Source organism: Amphibalanus amphitrite, unplaced genomic scaffold (assembly GCF_019059575.1).
Source record: "Amphibalanus amphitrite isolate SeventyFive unplaced genomic scaffold, NRLGWU_Aamphi_draft 000419F_arrow, whole genome shotgun sequence".
NCBI classification, from domain to species: domain Eukaryota; kingdom Metazoa; phylum Arthropoda; class Thecostraca; order Balanomorpha; family Balanidae; genus Amphibalanus; species Amphibalanus amphitrite.
The window spans coordinates 191,615-202,180 of record NW_024881913.1 but is presented as its reverse complement, the minus strand read 5'-3'; the positions used below and the strand labels follow the sequence as shown (position 1 = coordinate 202,180).

Below are 10,566 nucleotides of genomic sequence, written 5' to 3'. Positions count from 1 at the left end.
GCCGCATCTATTTTCGCAATTGTGCTTCTCTCGTTGATAAACATTCAATGAAATCTAAATTCTTCGAATGGTCAACGACGAAATATATTTGGCGTCATACCTTGCAGCCACTCTTCGTTGATGCATTTTGTGCAAATTATTATAAAACGGCTAAGTCCTGTGGCAAATGAAACTTTCGTCGTTATTTGAAATTCTAGACATACCATATTCTTACGACCAACTACCGAACTTTTCTGTAAACGCGAGGGCCGATGTTTTGCATAGTTTATGAGCTGTTTTATGTCGGGTACATGTATAGGTAATATTAAACGCGTGATATACCGTTTCACAATCACAACATTACGAAATAGGATGCTGGTGATCACATGATGAAGCGTATCTCTTCCTCTCTCATTACAGTTGCCTTACCTAACGCCACCAGAAATCCCTGACTCCGGTCCCACCAAACGTCTCGCATACCCTCGAAAAAGTATTTCATCTCTGAATCTGAGAACGGGGGTAACGCTCTGCAAACAAGCTGAGCCGGTGTCCCGTTGGATCGTCTCGTTTGCGTACTGTTTATCGTCAACTGAGAATGGTGTTATCAAAAAGCTGCGACGCTTTTTTATGTCAGTTGGCGGGGTGCGATGTGACAGGATAAGCGCGTTAGTTCCGCGGTACATCATCGTGGGCAAATGCCCGCGAGTTGCGCGAATAGGTGACTTCCTGACCCCGTTAGCCGTCTAAGACGCAAGTCTCCACCAGTCTAGCTACCTACCAGAGCAGATTTCCGCGTTTGTCGCACACATTCTAAAATACCGCGATGACGTCATAGCTCCGTTTTTCTCCGTGACTCCCGTATGGCCGCGAGCCGATTCACCGAGTCGTCTGAGCTTCACGAGCATCTTTTCCCGTAAAGGCGCTGACGATGATGCGAAGCTGCGGAGAAGGGCGGCGTAGATCAGAGGTGAGTGTAGAACTCGGTGCCCAGCACGCGACCGCGGTCCCCTGCGCTGGGCGGGGCGGTAGCTGGCGGCCATCGTTTCTAAACGCGACCACCCGGCACGCGGAAGACAGCAGAGGATAATCTTATTACACACGAGTCCAAACAATGCTTCTCGGGAACGTCTTTTGGCTTTGCTGGTCGAAAAAGTGCCAGAGCCTCCGTCTCTGCATGCATAGTCTGATGATGTCAACAGTGAGTGGTGAGATATCCCCAGAGACATGCTATTCTTAGCTGGTTGTGCAATAGTTTTGTCATGTAAAGCATCTGCTTTTCAAACTCACAGGCTAACAAACGTCTGGTTCTCTTCTTGTGGGAACCGACACAGAAACTAGCGTAAAACGGCGTCAACCAGTTGAAAATATCCGAAAGTTTACCGAACAATCATGCGCGACAAGCGGTGCGGTATTGTCGCCGATTTCCCCGTGCGTTACCGGTGCCAACGGCCGGGGAAAATCACGACTGCTCGTCACCGTCTGGGTCGGGTTTTGTTTGTCGTGCCCCCGTTTTGTGTTGATCATGTCGGAACTCATTACGCTGATGTTCATCAAGATTACCGCCGTCGTTATCTGCCGTAAGACAGGGCTGTGGAGGTGTTAGGCGGAGAGGGGCTGGCCGGTTAGAACGTTATTTGTCGGTGTAGGCAGCGACTAACAAGCGCCATGAAATCAGTGGAAAGTTATCGGTCAATCTTGTCTACACCAGCTTGGGACATTGCCGAACCTTATCTTGTGTATGTGGCAATGCTTTTTCTTCTTCTTTATCATATTATGTTGCCCATTTGCTACAATATTTGTAGTAAAGGCATGTATCTATCGAAGACAAATATTGCACGGCTTACACTTGAATGGTCACGTATTTAGAGAAACCTTGCCTTACTAGCTTGTTATCTGATTTGGGTCACGAAAATGTTGACTCTTCAGAGCGTTGCCCTTTTCCCACACATTGTTATGCATATTGCATGAACAGACTTCAGAACAATTCAAGGACTTCAGAAAGACTTCAGAATCTGGAGCCACCAGCTGTAGCTTGGCGTTTGAAATGCTATTGAATACTTCCCTTGGGAACACTTCAGATTGAATTGCAATTTACCTTTGGAAGGTGCATGCATATGGAGTGGAGATGTTTGGAGGTGAAGGGTTGACCGCTGCTACTTTGCTGAAAAAAAAAACAGTGCATATCGTATGAGCTGACATCAATCATAATTCGTAGACCTCTGTGTAACACGTTATACAAAAGTTTATACGCAACACATTTTTAGTTGCGCGGCTCTCTCAGTCCACACTGACGCCTACCATCGGCTCTCGCAGCTACCCGTAGTGCTACTCTCGCAGGCCATTTTCGCTGATTGGAGGCGCGGCACAGTTTCTCACCCCTCGTCTCGGCAAACTGGTCACTATTGGTGACATATACACTGTCACATAGTGTCAAACGCGATGTCCAACATGTGAATCCCAAGTCCCACACACTTTTTCCGAATTCCCTTAATTGCACGCACCTGTTGGAATTATGAGCTGACACCCGCTAATCTGCCTGAACAATGGCTTGGAGAGCAGCATTGCGTCGCATCTCTGTGTGCAAACACGATGTTCGGAACGTGTAAACCACGCACGGAGCGAGCACAGCGAGTGGCGCGCCAGTTTTGCATGTCGCCCGAAGTCTGCAGAGCCTCACTAACGGCGGCCGTCTGCTGACTCCGCACTACTTCTCACCAGGAGAGGAGAGTGCGAGACGCGGCCGCCGAGTACCGTGTGAAAGTCACGGGCCACCGGGTCGCTCATAACCGGGCCGGGTCGCATGACAATTTAAACGAGGTCAGTTGCGAACAGAGTATGAGCTCGTCTCGTCATACCGGTCAGAGAGCACAGGTCGCCGCTCGGACACGCCACGACGGACTTTATTGTCGATAACTCGGCCTATCTGCTCTCTAAATCGGGCCGTAACCGGGCCGGGCGGACCGACGGGCGGCGCCGTGGGGGTGAGATGAACCGGAGAGCTGGGGAGCCCCTCAGACCCGCCACGCACCGAACTCATTGCGTGGGAAACAGAGAAAGTGGGGGCGTAGTACAGGAGTCGGGCTTATCGCTCTAATTAGCAGCTGTTCTCGGGACATTTTCACACACCAGGGGGTATTATAAAATGCACTTGTGAGACGGTTTTGAATTTTTGAGGTTTTGGCGCGTGGTGTAATTTGAACTGTAAGTTATTTAAAACACCTACTGTCTTTAGAACTTTGTTCTTGCAACTAAATTTAGGTTGAGTTGGACGGGAACAGTTTATCCTTCATCTGAATCAGTTCCGAGTCGAGTGTAGGTACTTGGTTTATTGAAATTACAAGAAAAGGTAAGCAATGGGGATCAGCTAAACTTATCTACTAAATTGTTTGCCCAGATGATTGCGTAAATAGCATGCAACGCACCGTTAAATCTTGCAGTCATAAATTAGACGGCTGCGCCAAACCATCGGCCGCCGCCGCTGTTTAGGGCGTGTCTGGTTATAACAGGGAGCTCCAGTCAGCACTCGAAAACTTACGAAGAACAAAATTGCTCATTGAAATTGAAATATAAATTGATACCCTTAGGCTGGAGGCACTAGACCGTAGACGGCATTGGCAACGTTCTCGTGCAGTTGCTGAAATGCACGGTAACCCTCGAACAGGGCCCGGCTTGCTTTATATGCTTTTGCTCATAGATAGAGTGTAACGGTAGAATTGCGGAAAGTGCATGGACGTTGGGACCTGCAAATCATCTAATAGGCACATGCTCAGCGCTGTTAAGGACTAAGGTAACACCTTCATCTTTTTCTGGAAGATTTGCAGTTTTGCATATCATTTGCATTGTGCATCATGCCAAGTCTGATTCATCGTGGGCCTATGGAATTGAGGCATATGATGCTCCCCATTGAGGCCTGATTTTCAACATAATGCTTATGAAAGCACGTGGAATGAAATGACCTCCCGATTAATCAATTTTGACGCTTGACCCTCCCCAGTCTTCTCTACTCTCTAGTACCGACTGAGGCCTTTTGTGGATCGATTTCACATGAAATTACATAATTCAGGGCTCAGACAGATCTTCTGATCACATCACTCCAGATGAGTCATACATGGGACTCCCCGGTCCTTGTCTTCATCCAGAAAATATTCGACTGACCCCAGTTCAGAGATGGAATAAACTCATTGCGTGCTCCACGCCAATGTATTACACGAGTTGTTACCCTTCTGAATGGGATGCGCTGTAAAACGCTCGGAATAATGCCTGCCACTTAGACCATTTCAGCCGACACTTGATACGGTGATACGTCAGCTGTTTGAACCACTTCCTGGTGAACTAGGAAGCCTGTCAAATGTGTTGGGATGAAATGACAAGGATACAAACACACGTGACTGAAACGGTCATCACCCCTAGCCGGCATCATTCGGCATTCGCCAGCACTCCGTGAACGCCAGCGCTACGGAAACATGGCTTCGCAGTCTGTAATTTGGACCTAACTGGATTGCGCTCCCACCCAAAGCCGAAAAATCTGGCCAATTACAGGGCTGACAGAGTGTTTGTGGTGATTACCTTCCAATTCTCGCCTCAGCCTCTCCATTACTCGCCGAGACGCGAGCCAGCGGCCAATCAGCGTCGCGCTCGGTCCGGCGGCGACCAATGGGAGCGCTCGGTGCCGCTCGGCGCGGCCGGCCCCTCAGAAGGAGAGGCCGGCGACACACTCAGGCCTGGCCCGTCGGCGCGGCGGCCCGGTGAGCGCGTCGGTGTCGGTGTTCGACGCACGTGAGCGACGGCGGCGACGGGACCGACGGTGGACTGGGTGTCGGGATTGTGACGGAGGGGAGTGGTTTAGTTTGTGGTGCCGCGTGGATTCGGAACACACAGCCCGTGGTTAGAACGGTGAATGGCACTGAGGACCGGCGGACGTGCTCGTTGAAGCAGTCGTGCAGGGACTGGGCTTAGTGCCGGCTACTCCTGCGTCTTTCGAGATAGTGAGCGCCGCTATCTGGGTCCCACGTGCCGACAAAGTCGAAGCGCTGGATTACCATATCAAAGGTGAGAGTCTCGTATAACCGACAAGCTCCAGTGCCGACCGATTCGGCGCCGTCTGTGAAGAGAATGCTGCCACTCATGACAAGCATCTCTCTTCCAAACGAAAACGCGGCTTCCTATTGCTGTTTTGGTATCTACAAATGGTACAGTTAGTTCCGCTTGGCGGCACCAAATTCCATTTGTCACCCCCGAAATTGGGATTAATGTGGCTATCGGGCGCGGGTTACGCTGATAAATGTCTCCTCTCATGCGATGGGGCCCATGGACTGGTGGATCTCGTCATCCCACAAATGTTGAACACAAGCGATTGAACGTGCTTATCGGTTTGCATCATGTAACAGCAAGATCGATGGAATGATTCCATGAGATATGCTGGCTTTTGGGGTGAACCACCAATGTCGGGATGTCTGATTCATTAGTAAAGTGCTGTATGATTTGCGCTGGAATACTTATGTGCTTGAATTCATGAATTCATACCACTATAACGGCTACTTGTCCTTTTAAATATGACACCTTTTTATTTAGTTAATAAACCGAATCAGTTGCTGTTTTGCCAGACTGAGACAGAGACAACAGTGCGTAGGTTCTTGCCGTTTTCAGCTGTGTAATTCTAAAGATTTGCTGAAGCATGCAACAGGAAGACGCAGCACTAGCATGGATTCACGTGGCTGGTAATTGGTATGGAGGGCAAACAAAACTAAAAAAGATATAAGATTGAACGATTCATGATACCTAAACCATACAAGCCAAATAACATTTTTACCATCCCTTGCACTTCGCAGAAATCAGCATATCTCTACATAAATAACCAGCATGGGCTCGGTCCTCCGCCCTCTGCCCTGAAAGCTAAGATGTGATGTGCGTGACTCGCCCTCAGATATGATCGATAATTGTGAAAATGTCAGTCCAGCACAGTGGCGGCGGATTCGATTTTGGCGTGGGGGGGCAAGATCCCAGTCGAGATGATGTCATAGGCGGATTCAGAAAGGCGTTTTCGACGCTGTAGGGGACATACCCCCCCCCCAAGTGTCCAAAATCCAAAAACTCCTCGGATTTCGATTCCTTTACTGCTGAACAGTATAAAGCAAACGACATTCTGATAAAAGTTTTATTATTAGGAAACATAAGGTATGTTTTGTCTATTTCGGGCGATGCAAGGGGAGGGGGAGTAAATATTTGCTTTATATGCCCGCTCCCTGGATCTGCCATTGAACGATATAACGATTTTCGCATTGCTGTATTAGCAAAAAGCTCCAATGGGAAAAATTGTGCCATAGCCCATAACCCGATCGCAAATCAGATTTGAAGAACGGTGCCAAACCTTTTGAAGTAGGCGAACGCTATTCTTCAATGAGGTAACTCGTTACCACTTTTCCTCTGTTCACTTTACGTTCGATTTCCGTTTAACCTTCCTTTAAAAAGTATTTCTGAGACAGATATCAACTGAAACTAGCTAACAGCAGGAGGAGACCGCTCAAACATTCAGAGACAGTCGGTCGCATCTAAACCTATTGGGACAGCAATTCGCCAGAAACCCACCCCAAGGCAGTAGTTCGCCAATTAAGCTCATCGAGACGGGCTGTCTCGATGGGTTTATCCTACAGTAAGCCCACAGCAAGGCTTAACTAAGGCCCAAACGCTCGTCAAGCTGGGAACGGAGGGCTGAGGTGAGGGAGTCGAGCGGTGGACTAGGGTGAAGGAATTCGTTAGACTGGATGCAGAAGCTCGGGGGGGGGGGGAGGAGCGTTTCTTTATTAGAACTTTAGGGTGCGCTGACTGCGGCAAGGCCCAAATTATCACACCAAATTTTACCACGACATCTACCGGTTCAGGCACTCGAGAATCAGCGGCCAGTGACATCTGCAAAGACGAAGCATTTCCAACCCAGCTTCAGCCTAGTGTGGGCGCCTCAGGTGGCTTTCATTACAGTTGCACATACCAAACGACCTCAGTGCAGACAGTCTGTCGCCGAAACCATTCGGAACAGACTTCAACGAAAAGTGAGACAAGGTTAGTGCTATCGTTAAGAGCCATTATAGACTTGGACCCCGTTGGCTTGACCCACTGGAAGGTGGCAGTGTCCGGACGCTGCGGGGCATACTCATTTTTCCAAAATGCCTTAGATTTTGCTTTCGTGTTCGATGCTCTGTATTCTATAGCCAGCCTTTAGCCAGAGGGGGCCCCACTAATGATCAGTGCTCTAACCCTCAAAAGTTTCCAACGTTAATTTTTACTTATTTAATAGTGAATACTGAAATAAAGCGGATACTGAACTAGTTCAGTGAACATCCAGTTTTTACACTGGCCCCACACAAGCCTCCGAATGCCCAAAGCAGATCTCTGGTGACTGGCCTTTGGGTGTCATACCGTGCATTGGTCAATGTGGTCAATGTGTACGACCTCGGCGTTTACCATTTTACTTGCACTGGAAACTGTTGCGTTCGAAAAAATCAGGGGAGTGGCTTATTACGAGCGCTCATCAGTCCTAACCTCCTAACTACCCGCAAGCGAATGGCTAGCCCTTCCGTCTCCGCTCGCTTGCGATTTGGCATTCATGTAGGTACAAAATAGCGGCAAACGACCACTGAGGGTGTGAGTTGCGTCTCTTGCACACTTAAAATATCTCTAAATCGAATCTGAAAAGACAAAAAAATGCTATAAAGCGGAAATGGTTAGCATTTACACATATTCAAAAGGCACCGTTGGACAAACTGTAGGAGCGCATAGCTGCAATATCAGGCTATGGAAATTTTCCTCATGTTTAGGGCACAAATTATGGAGGGGCAAGAATATACGTTTGCCCCTCCTCCAAAAGTTTCTTAGGGAACGATGCCTCCTCTGCCGCTCCGTATCTGTCGCCCCTGTAAGCGGTCACTGAAGGCCTGGGTTGCCGCTGCGTCACTTTGACGCTTATAATGTCTCCAAAACTAGGTTGAAGAGAGGAAAACTTGAATTGAACGCGAACACTTGTCATTTAAGAAAGGCAACGTATGATAAAGTATATGGGCATCTGGTTACATCTTCAGATGATCGAACAGAATAATCAGGTATATGTTTCTTGTCTAAGTTTTGTCAAAAATTATGGGGGGGCAAAAAGATACTTTTGCCCCCCCACGAGTTTGCCAGGGGGGGCAGCTGCCCCCCCTGCCCCCCCGAATCCGCCGCCCCTGGCCAGCAATGTCGGTGATATGATCCCGTTTTGCATTGTGTGTCTTAGATGATGTTTGCTCTTCCACTAACTCTGCTGATCTGCCATTTTTGAACTGGGTATCCACATGAATTAGGATAACGCGGACTTTTGAATCAAACTTTTGATGTTAACTTTTTAATCTGAGATGTTTTTGGCAGGAAAGGATGCCCCCTAATTCTCCGCTAATTTGTACGATTAATCTATGGACATTGCTTGTGAAGAAAGAAATCCAAACAGTTTTCTGGCTCTTTGCCAAACGTCAAATGGTCGAAATTGCAACATAAACCTTTTACATTATTCCTTATACATTACGCCTGTGACGTAATGGCGTAACTGTTCATACGTTTTATAGAGGTAGGTATACATTTTTGGATGTCCTCTATTACTTTTAATAAAGTAAAAACAATTTTGCCTATCATTCGATCGCCCACCCGCGTTGGGGAAACACTAAATAGCAATGAATCACACAATGAAATGTTTCTTAGAGCGTCGTTGATCAGACAGTGTATGATGCAAATGAAGATTAATGGCATTGTATATCATTATATTCCCAGCATACTTTCAATTGTCATCTCAGAAACGTTAGCTTTCAGCTAGCTCTCAGCTTAGGGAATATGTGGCTTTTATCTTACATTAAGTAGACAAACAAATAAAGATGGATCTTAAACGTGTCACACCTGATATATCTCACGTTTGTGAAATGTGCTTGACACAACTTATGTATGCAGGGCTGGAAGTGTACTCATGTCCGTGTTTTAGGTAATTCCTACTACACTATTTTTAGTAGTTTACACACAAAGTGATTCGTATGAGCAGATTTCCGTTGCCAGAGCCCACGCTAAGCAGAGCTTGTAACACCATTCAAAACTTTTATTGCCTTATGGAACATCTATGAGTAAACGTCATATTTTAGACGGGTAGACTTTAGGCTGATTTTCAGTCTACAAAAGTAGACATGTTCCAATGCTTGTTGGTTATTTGAACGTGAACAAGATACCTACGTTTTGCGTTTCATTTTGATAGAAGATCAAAATACCTATTTTGTACGTTTACAAGACGCAAGCAGTATTAATTCCTTTCAAAACCTAAACAAAGTGGAATGTTGCTTTTGCCATTTTGTTAGATTTAATACGATCCTCCTGAACTAAATCAACATCCGCCCTTACGAACCGATCTTTAATAGAACAAAATTTGTAACATTCATGCATGCAAATATAAATCTGTTCTATGCAGTGCGTTTTTGACGTGTTGCAAAAAAATGCCACACTAAGCAGATCTTGCTGCATAAAATATATGACGAGTACTGCTCTATCAAAAATTATGAGTAAACGGTAGGCATAGCATAGCCGCTATTGGTCAATTCAGTGAGCTTTATAACAGTGAGCGGTTTTTGCAATGTAAATATTTCCAGTGATAAATGCTCCTCAATGAATAAGGATATCATGAAGCTCATAAATATTTAGATCATGATTGGTCAGTGCTCGCTGCTAATAATTTGACAATCTCGCAAATAACTTTATCATTGTTCTTTCGGTATGCATTCTCAGTATGCGACACTACTATAGCTACCAACCGATGCTCCGGGACGCAGGCTGAGGCTCACGTTTGACGTTCGACAATGGAGGTCTCAGTGCTCACGTGCTTGTTCACTAGAAGTAATACGAACCGCCCAGGGCTCCGCCAATATTTCGCCTTCTAATTACGGGCCATATCAATAACTGACCATTAGTTCGCACTGGCGAGGCATGAGAAAATACGGGCTCAATGCAATGCTGAAGCCGCTCGTAATTATTACGAATTTGCATAATATAGATGATAAATGGAGTCCCTACATCCGCTTTTGACGGATGGGAAAGTTGACGCAGAGGTGAAATAAAGTGCCGTCACGGCGACGCACGGCGGTGGAAAATCGAACAAGCCAGCGATCCTCGATGGTGGAAAATATGCCGCCACCGATGCTTTGCCTGGTTTACCCGATGCGACTTTCTGTTGTCTATGGAAAACATCTAAAATTAAAAAAGGAGTGTTTTTTTTATCAAAACTAAGACTTTTTATCTCTTTTTCCTGAATTTCACTAGAATTATGAAGACTTTTAAACCCTAGAGAAATATTCAGGTGTTTTGCAGATTTCTATGAAATTCCCTATATCCACTGACTTTTCACCGGAAGTTCTGGTTGGTGGAAGATGGTGGAAGACGAAAATAAAGTAAACTGCTGCGTTAAATGCGGCAATACTGCCACCAAATATAAATGGGATTTTTTAGATCTCGATGACCTCTTTTACTTTGTTCATAACTCATTATTTCTTTAGTTTGAGGCCTTATTGAAAAAAGCTAGAGATGAAATGCTGC

At 46.4% G+C, this 10,566-nt stretch overlaps 1 protein-coding gene across 1 annotated transcript in view; it reads left to right on the top strand.

Moving 5' to 3' along the window:
- The first annotated feature begins 4,680 nt into the window (after nt 1-4,680).
- Nucleotides 4,681-10,566, top strand: part of LOC122391048 (neuronal PAS domain-containing protein 4-like) — an 83,421-nt gene continuing 77,535 nt past the window's right edge. The window contains exon 1 of the mRNA XM_043384580.1: nt 4,681-5,028. The gene's annotated coding sequence lies outside the window, so the exon portion shown is untranslated. The remainder of the gene's footprint in view (nt 5,029-10,566) is intronic.